Source organism: Etheostoma spectabile, unplaced genomic scaffold (assembly GCF_008692095.1).
Source record: "Etheostoma spectabile isolate EspeVRDwgs_2016 unplaced genomic scaffold, UIUC_Espe_1.0 scaffold00004855, whole genome shotgun sequence".
Taxonomy (NCBI): domain Eukaryota; kingdom Metazoa; phylum Chordata; class Actinopteri; order Perciformes; family Percidae; genus Etheostoma; species Etheostoma spectabile.
The window spans coordinates 21,561-30,885 of NW_022603201.1; the positions used below are offsets into that span (position 1 = coordinate 21,561).

A 9,325-nucleotide genomic window follows, 5' to 3' on the forward strand; every position below is an offset into this window, starting at 1 on the left:
TATACCAACATCGTTGATTTAAAAGGTTTTATTCACACCGGAAATACGGTTTGGTGTCATTCACGTTGGCTTTGTGGCCCCGTTCCGATTCTTTATCTTTCGTATTTCATACATCCATTTCCAAATCCAGACAATGACCCAGCGAGAAAGTTTTATTTATCTTTTTTTGAAAATGCATGTTTTACAAAGTCTATATCTGTATCTGTTACACAAATATTTTATCCGCAATTGTGTCGGTTCACAGGTTGCTATTAAAGTATTGGAACTTCAATTTGAAACGCTTTCCGCCTAGCTGATGCTGCATTCAGGTACCAGATGAATTCTACAAGCCAAATAAAAGGCGTGTTCTTTCTTACTTGTTTAAAGATATATTTAACTAATCGGTTATCTTTGGCCTAAGAATGGCAGCTTATGTGAATATGTATGTTTATCGTTAATCTTAGATCAATAGCTCATATAATTATACATATAAATATATAAACAGGAGTCACATATTTACCACATTTCCTTTGACGATGAATGCAGCATAATACAAATGTCTTCACGTCCATTTACAACATTCTCGCCTGGAGTGATTCATGTTGTCTTAAATGCAGGAAGGTGAAGTCTGTGAAAAAGACAAGCGCATTTCGTAGTCTCAAGGTAAGACACTTAGACAGTCTGAACTGGAATTAACAAAAAGAAGAAAAAAAACATGACATAACAAGTTTGAACCATTGGAAACACATGACGTTACAGTGCAGGCTCGAGCCTTGTAGCTTTCTCCCGTTAGCTAGCTAGCTAGTCATTCGGCTAACCAAATGAGAGTCGGCTGCTTTTGTTCCCTCTCCGCTGCTACCCTGGAAGTCATTTTGAAACATGGTATCGTCAGACATGTTTATGGACATGTCTCATGTTTCGCTACTAGCCTAGTCTAGCCTTTACGTGCCATGTTCACCAGCAGCTTTGTAAACTCAACGTTCATTTCAAATCATGCCCCCCCCCACTAGCCCAGTAATGTAGTGAACAATATAGCGTTACAGTTACATTTGTTTGGATTTTGTTGTCACATCTCGCCACTGTGGTGTTAACCTTTGTTAAAGCCATTTCTTTCTATTCAAACAAGTGCTGTGTTGTTAATAGAGTGCAAGGCTAACCAAAATGTCTGTTGTTCATTTGTTTGAAGGGAAGCCTGGACATGCCCGATTCTGTATCAACTGAAACCGGTTCCAAGGTTTCGGACCCACAACATTCTCAGAAACTCCTCCGGGTCCTTCGCACCTTCTGGCAGGAGAAAAGTTTCCACGATGCGCTGCTGGTGGTTGATGGAGAGGAGCTACCTGTCCAGAAGAACATCCTGGCTGCTGCCAGCCCGTATATCAGGTCTGCTCATGCTCTTTATCAATCTCACAGTCATTCACGCTAGCCCAGATATGATCATACCTTTTGATTGGATGAATCCCTTTTTTGTATCACAACATTTTGGCCAAATGAATCAATATCTATATTTGTACATCTATCTATATTGTAAGGTTGACTGGTGCTTTCACAGAATAGTAACACAACGAGAGTTTTGATCAATATTCTCCAATAATGTGGAATCAATGAATAATTTAGTAAAGGCAAATAATAAGAGAGGCAGCTAGTAAGTCTGGTAACTTCATAAAATGACATCACTTTACTGTAATGCAGCCTTTAAAACCAGGAAAAAAAAATCATATCACAGTATAAGGATATCCAATTTTTTAAGCCAGTATCTAGACTCATATATCGATATATTTGCCAGCATTACTGTATTGTCATTGTATGTTTACATACAACAGAATTTTTCCTGTCTCTCATAAAAGAAAACTGTTCCCATTCACTGTGCTCAAACACACACTCACCTACGCACACATTAAGATACAAAAATAGCTGTTTAAAAAAAAAAAGAAGAAAGAAGATAAAATATGATTGTCTTTGCCTGGTTTTTACAATATTATAGCACTAGGTGCATCTCCTGTCCCAATGGCGATGATACAGCTGAGCTGGGAATAATAGAAGTATATCAGGTTTCTAGTATAAATGTTTTGTAAATATTCATTTCTGTTAATGGTTTCCTGGTAGGACCAAGCTGAACTACAATCCCCCAAAGGATGATGGGTCTACATACAGAATTGAGCTGCAGGGCGTCTCCATGGCCATCATGAAACAGATCCTGGACTATATCTTCAGTGGGGAAGTAAGTGCGGAGCATTTAAAACAACAAAGTGACATGCTTATGTTTTTAGGTGTTGTACAACATATCAATTATTTATCATCATCCCGGTATTAGCTTGCACAATGAACAAATGTGAAAGGCTGCAACCTACTGCAAAAAGACACTCAGAGATTTTTATGTGTTAGTTGAAGAAAACTGTCATTCTTTTTTCAGTTGCCCTTTAGTAGTCAATTCAATGTTTAATTTGTTTAATAAAATATTTTTAAAAATGATTTTCTTTCATTTGTTGTAAATTAAACAAGCAATTTGTAGTACTTCAGTAAAATACCCAAACAGCAGGAATGTAGAACTGCGTACACTTTATATCTGTTTATTTTTTATTTTACCAGGAATATTGCCATTGAGATTCAGTCTCTTTTACAAAGGAGTCCTGGCCAAGACAGCAGCATAAAAAGTTTCAACATAAAAACAAACAACAGATTTAAAGCAAATGACATCAAATAGCCAATGATCAGAGTTCAGTAACAGGACGTGTGCGTTCAGTGGTTAGAAAGTCCTTAATCCTGTTTTTAAAATCCTCCATGCTAATAAAATAATCTAGATTCTAGTGACTTTGTAGCTCACACCAAGATGATGGAACAAAACCTAGGTGGCACTTTCACCAAACGCATTGCAATTTATTACTAGTAATATCATTATCGGGGTATTAAAAAACCTTATCTAATAATATATTTCTCATATTGTTTCAGAAACAGCTACATGTTACATATTTATTAAAGTTATTTCTGCAGAAAACAAAAGCAGCAGTTTGTTAAAAACAACGAGCCGGCTCTGTGACAGTGAATGCATCGTTGTGGAGGCTTGTTTCTTTCATGAAGAGTTCAGTGGGACACCTGAACGCATTGTAGGACATGAAAATACGAGAACGTGTTTAAAAAAAAATCTGAATTTAGTTTAATTCAATTCTCTGCTCGTTGGAACAGTGGAAAGATGAACTAAGACGGCTTTTGGTAGTTTTATTTAGTTTCTCTCCACTTTGAATGAAGTGTGTTTACGATGATAAAAGCAGTGATTATTTCCATGGAGTCTGGTGGGTTTGGTGATGGTGAAGTCGGGGCTGTTTCATGTTAAACTAAAAGGATCCTACTCTTTAACTAAAAGGTCTATCTTGTAGGGATCCATCCCATAATGTGTCACACACTTAGAATAATAATCTGAGTCTGTCAGCAGCAGCAACACAACTTCTAGTGGACGCTGACAGATGCTGAAATCTGACCTGTAGGGTAACATTACAGCTTGTTTCTCCCTGATGTGAACATCTGTCTGTAGGGTAACATACAGCTTGTTTCTCCCTGATGATGAACATCTGTCTGTAGGTAACATTACAGCTGTTCTACCTGATGATGAACATCTGTCCTGTAGGGTAACATTACAGCTTGTTTGACCTGATGATGAACATCTGTCCTGTAGGGTAACATTACAACTTGTTTCTCCTGATGATGAACATCTGTCCTGTAGGGTAACATTACAGCTTGTTTCTCTGATGAACATTGTCTGTAGGGTAACATTACAAGTTCTCCCTGATGATGAACATCTGTCCTGTAGGGTAACATTACAACTTGTTCTAACCCTAACCCTAACCCTGATGATGAACATCTGTCCTGTAGGGTAACATTACAGTGTTTCTACCTGGAACATCTGTCCTGTAGGGAACATTACAGCTTGTTTCTCCTGATGAGAACATTGTCCTGTAGGGTAACATTACAGCTTGTTTTACCTGATGATGAACATCGTCTGTAGGGTAACATTACAGCTGTTTCTCCTGATGATGAACATCTGTCCTGTAGGGTAACATTACAGCTTTTCTACCTGATGATGAACATCTGTCCTGTAGGGTAACATTACAGCTTGTTTCTACCTGATGATGAACATCTGTCCTGTAGGGTACAGCTTGTTTTACTGATGAACATCTGTCTGTAGGGTAACATTACAGCTTGTTTCTACTGATGATGACATCTGTCTGAGGGTAACATTACAGCTGTTTCTTGTTTAATACAGACAGTTTCAGAGATTGTCGTGACATACACACACACACACACATATATATATATATATATATATATATAGATATATATATATATATATATATATATATATATATATAAACAAACAAAACCAGAATACTAAAAATTGTAGCGCTGTTAACAAAATGCCATATACATGAGATCAGCAAACGAGACATTTGAGTATACAAGTACAGAGATGGGTTAGTTCTGGGCCAGAGAAAACAGATATAATGAAAACATGAGTAGGTCCATCCATGAATGGGTAAGAGAGCCTTTCTTGCCTATCCTAATAAAATGTTGTGGATGACCATTTGGCCTTTCCTTCACACAGATCAGTTTGAGTGAAGAGACCATCCAGGACATGGTACAGGCATCTGACATGCTCCTCATGTCAGACCTGAAGTCCCTGTGCTGCCAGTTCTTACAGAGCTGCATCAGCAGAGAACTGCATCGGCATCCGGCTTTTCTCTGCACTACTGCCTCTACCACGTCCACTACGCCGCCACTGAGTTCTTGCAGACACATTTCAGTGACGTGGCGCGCACTGAGGAGTTTAGGGAGTTGCCCCCGGACCGGCTCTGCGAGCTGCTGGCCATGGAGAAGCTAAACGTGGGCAACGAAAAGCACGTGCTGGAGGCGGTGGTGCGATGGTTTGCCCATGACTCCGAGGATCGCAGGGTGGGTGATGCTTACTGCAGGTTAAGAGTGGAGATAGGAGGTTATGAAAATGTAAAGGGTAATGTTTGACATTTTCTGACCAACAGCTGGTTTGAAAAATTATACCATTATACATTACATCAGTAATGAGTAAAGTTAATTTATTCAAGTGCCGACCAGGCTGTTGGCTTTCCCTTGTATAGTTCCCTAGTCCAAACTTTTATTTAATAAGTTGGTTTGTATTATCTTTTATGGAAGGTAAGCTTTGAAATTATGTGGTACAAAAAAACCAAAGAGTTCTAGCTTCCATATCTGTAACATTACAATGAATGGAAGTCACAAAGTGGCTTTGGCCTTTAATGAACACTAGTTGAAGATATATTTCTGAATAGCCTCTGGTGGGGAAAAAGGGAATTTATTTGTCTCTAAGTGCCGCAAGCTTGTTTGTTTCATAAACCAAAAAGTGAGTCTTGTGTCTGTATTTGCAGGTACACATGAAGGAAGTGATGTCTGCAGTATGGCTGCAGGGCCTGGATGTGAGCTACCTGAGAGAGCAAGTAGGGAAACCGTAAAAATGCTGTCCACATTTAAATGTATGCTTATATTATTATTATATTAGGGAGTAACAACACAAGCCATGTGATGATGGGAATTTCCAGTCAAAGGGATTCACAATGTTTCACATTACCTAAATTTAATAAGTAATGAGCCCAGATGGGGAAAGGACTGAGACATGTCTGGGTGGGTGACAGAGGCACAGTCCTTGTTTGTTTTAATATTTATGCATATCATGGCTTTGCTGAAGGTGCCATTGTTCTGTACATGGAATACTGTCATATCATTTGCTCTGTTTTTTAGAGGGTATGGTACAAAAGAGGTAAGAGAGAGATTTTGTTGTGGGAGGGGGGGGGGGGGGGGTTCTTTTGCATAACTTAATAGCTAACCTCATGGTGTGCTGCATGGTATCCCATCAGGCCATGGGAGAGCTCTTGATGAGGGAGGTGATCACAGAGTACTGTCAGCAGGTGCTGGTGGATGGCCAGCTGCAGGGTGAGGCTCTGCTCGCTGCCTTCAAACCCCGAGGCTACTCGGAGTGTATTGTTATTGCCGGAGGAGAGGATCGCAAGTGAGTCATTGTCACCGTCTTATCTTGTATCATTTTCATCCTATATGGACTTCATTGAATTATCACCAGCATTACTATTGTCATGAACTTTGATTTTCCACTTCACTCCGCAAATATTTGGGGAAAAGACTATGACAGAGGCAACAATGATTTTCTTAGAGTAAAACCAGAGAAAGAGGTTAAATTAGTGACGACATGGTCGGCTCTTAGTCCGCATGGTTTTGATGGGTTTTGTCCTGTACAGAAGCAGGAAGCCAACCGCTGTGACGCGCTGCATGTGTCCGCTCTACGACGCCAACAGACAGGCCTGGATCGAGCTGCAGCCAATGAGTGTCGCCGCTCGGCCACGGGGGTGGTCGCTGCCGGTCAGTGCTGGCTAGACAGAAATACATTCAGCGCCACTGAACAGGGGCGGGGCTAGAGTGCTGACAATTAGGAATCTATTGGATCAGAGTTCAGTCTTGGGTGCCTGTTCTGCCAATCTTCCCGTCCTTGTCACATGACCAATTTATGTTGCCATGACGACTATCTAAAATTCTGATACCATGGAGCTAGCACTGGAATTGGCAGACAGGCTGAAAGTGGCTGACTGAGCCTATAGAAAATAGGTATTCTGATATACAATTCTTTAAAATGTGAAACTACTAATGAATATGATGTTTTATTAGCAGAATGACATTGTGTTCTGTCCCATCCATATTTACTATGATTCTAAGTATATTTTCTATGCTGTATTAGTAGTAGTAGTAGTGACACTGCCACTGTCAGGTCCTGCAAATACATAACTGACTAATGAAATGTTTCTTGTCTGTCAGAGGGTTTTCTGTTTGTGATGGGCGGAACAGATGAACACAGCATGGTCCTAGGACAGTGGAGAGAAATTGACCCTGACTCCAACACCTGGAGCCCCATACCCCCAATGCTACAGGTATACGCAACCCTTTCAGTAACTTTTTTTCTGTCCAATTTCTCTCCCCTTTTTTCTTGTATTTAACTATAAACAGTTCAATCCCTCTCTCAGTTCAATCTAATAGACACTAACAGATTTAAAACGATTGTACGTTTGCTATTGGAATTTGCTGCTGTTGATGGTATTCAAGCAGGATAAATTATCAGTCCACCATACAAGCTGTGTTCTGCAGCCATGTTACATACATGCTGCAGGCAGCAGCACAGATACCATAGTTCCAGACATAAAAACAAACAGAGAGCAATGTAAAATGGTAGATCAAATACTGTGATCAGAAACCTTGTTCTGCATACATGACAATAGGTGTCAGCAGAGCTCCAGCACGGCTTCAGTTTCAACACTGTGACACTTCCAGCAGATTTGTCATGACCACGCATTCCAGTCACCTGCTTACACTTTGTAGAGAAAAGTGGTATCATTTTTATGTGTTGTCTTTATATAGTTGACATGTTTTTAACAAAACGTATGTATGAAAATCACCCTTCAATATTTTGTTAATGTTTTGATAGATGAAAATCAGATTCAAGTTATTTAACGCTAGTGTGTGGTTTCTGTCGCCCCGTGAGGAAGTCTAAGTAATGACAACAACACTGTTGGCGCATCCACATGGTATAGAACATATTATAATTCATTACATTTATATAGGTGCTTTATCATAGACACTCAAAGCGCGGGGGGGGGACACCACTGTCTAACACCACCAATGTGTAGCACCCACCTAGTGATGCACGGCAGCCTTACGACGCCAGACGCTTGCCACACATCACCTTGGTAGAGAGGGAGGGGAACATATTTTTAGTGGAGTGGAAACCTTAGTACCTGAAGAAAACCCACGCAGAAAGGCCCAGGACGACCAGGGTTCGAACCCAGTACCTCTTGCTGTGAATCCACAGTGCTAAGCATTGGGCCAGTGTTGTATTTTAGGTTGTGTAAATGAAATAGCAATACTACCTTCTCCTAATACATTACACAACCAAGTACTAACCTGTTCAGGAGCAGTAAGGCGGCATTGTGTCTGCCCTCTGTCCCTTTTCTTTTTTAAGCGCTCTTCAACTGGTAAAAAGCCACACCAGGGGTATACGTGTTTGTCTTGCCGTCAGTAATTTTTTTTTTTTAGATTAGTCCTTCTGCTGACATGTAGTTTTTTAGCAGTACAATCACTGACTTAAACATGTCTGGGTTCTTCTTCAGGTTTTCAGCCATGCTTCACCTGTTGGGGCAGTCCTCTCCAAAGCTGAACGCTGCTCTTGTCCTTTCTCAGTGGTGACGTAAAACGCATCACTCAAGCTGCTGGGCGCGAATATTGCCGGACTCCACCATTTTGTAAACGTAGCCATACTGGGGAAAACACAGAGAGAGTCTTGTGGAGCTGAAAGTCTTCTTCAGCTTCGTACAACTCATTTGGGAATGGCTTGAATGCAACGGACGTTCGTTAATGTAAAATAGTTGCACACTTCAGCTTTAAACCACTATCTAAAATGCAAATCAAAAACGCAGTTGGAGAGTTGAGACATGAAAGCAAAGCTTGGTGTCATACCTGAGCTTTTAATGTGATTTCAAATGTTCAAAACACGTGAATGGAGCATTTGAGCCCAAAAGGTATGTGTGACTGACATTGCTTTGGTCTGATTATCATCCCACTAGCCTCGTCAGAACTTTGGGGTGGTGGAACTGGATGGTCTGATCTATGGTCTTGGAGAGAGAACAAAGAAATGAGCTGGATCACTGTTGAAGTGTTTGACCCTCACTCAGTACCTGGAGAATGCAGACCGTATGACTATGATCCGCAAGGTAATGACACACATACTAATATCACATTGACTGGATAGTAGAACATCTAACACAGTTCATGAGGGGACACAATATTGTCAAAGACTTCACGCAATACGCAGCATTTGTGCAGCCCTTTTTATTGACCTTTCAAGGTAATTGATACAGTGGACACAAGTGCTTAAAAGAGACGGTATAGGGGCTGGGCTTTGTGAACAACTGTCGGCTGCTTTGTAATTACCTTCCAGGCAGAACTCAGTGTGTGCAGGCGGAGGGCAGCACTGTCTTGGGGCCACTGCTGTTCATCCTCTATAATCAATACCCTTGAACAATGTTCATTTTTATGCCAAGACACTGTACTGTATTGCTCAGCACCCATTGCAGCTTTTAACGCTTCAAACACAATCTTTAGGATTTAATACTTATTTAAATCCAGAAAACAACTAACGTCATTTTTTTTTTTTTAATTGATTGATTTTTATTTGATAATATAGATAGGAAACAGCTTTGCACCTACTTTACAAAACTAAACAAAGTCAGGATAACACAATAAAGCA

At 40.3% G+C, this 9,325-nt stretch overlaps 1 pseudogene; it reads left to right on the top strand.

Annotated features, from left to right (window-relative positions):
• The first annotated feature begins 344 nt into the window (after positions 1 to 344).
• LOC116677318 (gigaxonin-like) lies at positions 345 to 6,449 on the top strand (annotated as a pseudogene).
• The last annotated feature ends 2,876 nt before the right edge of the window (positions 6,450 to 9,325 follow it).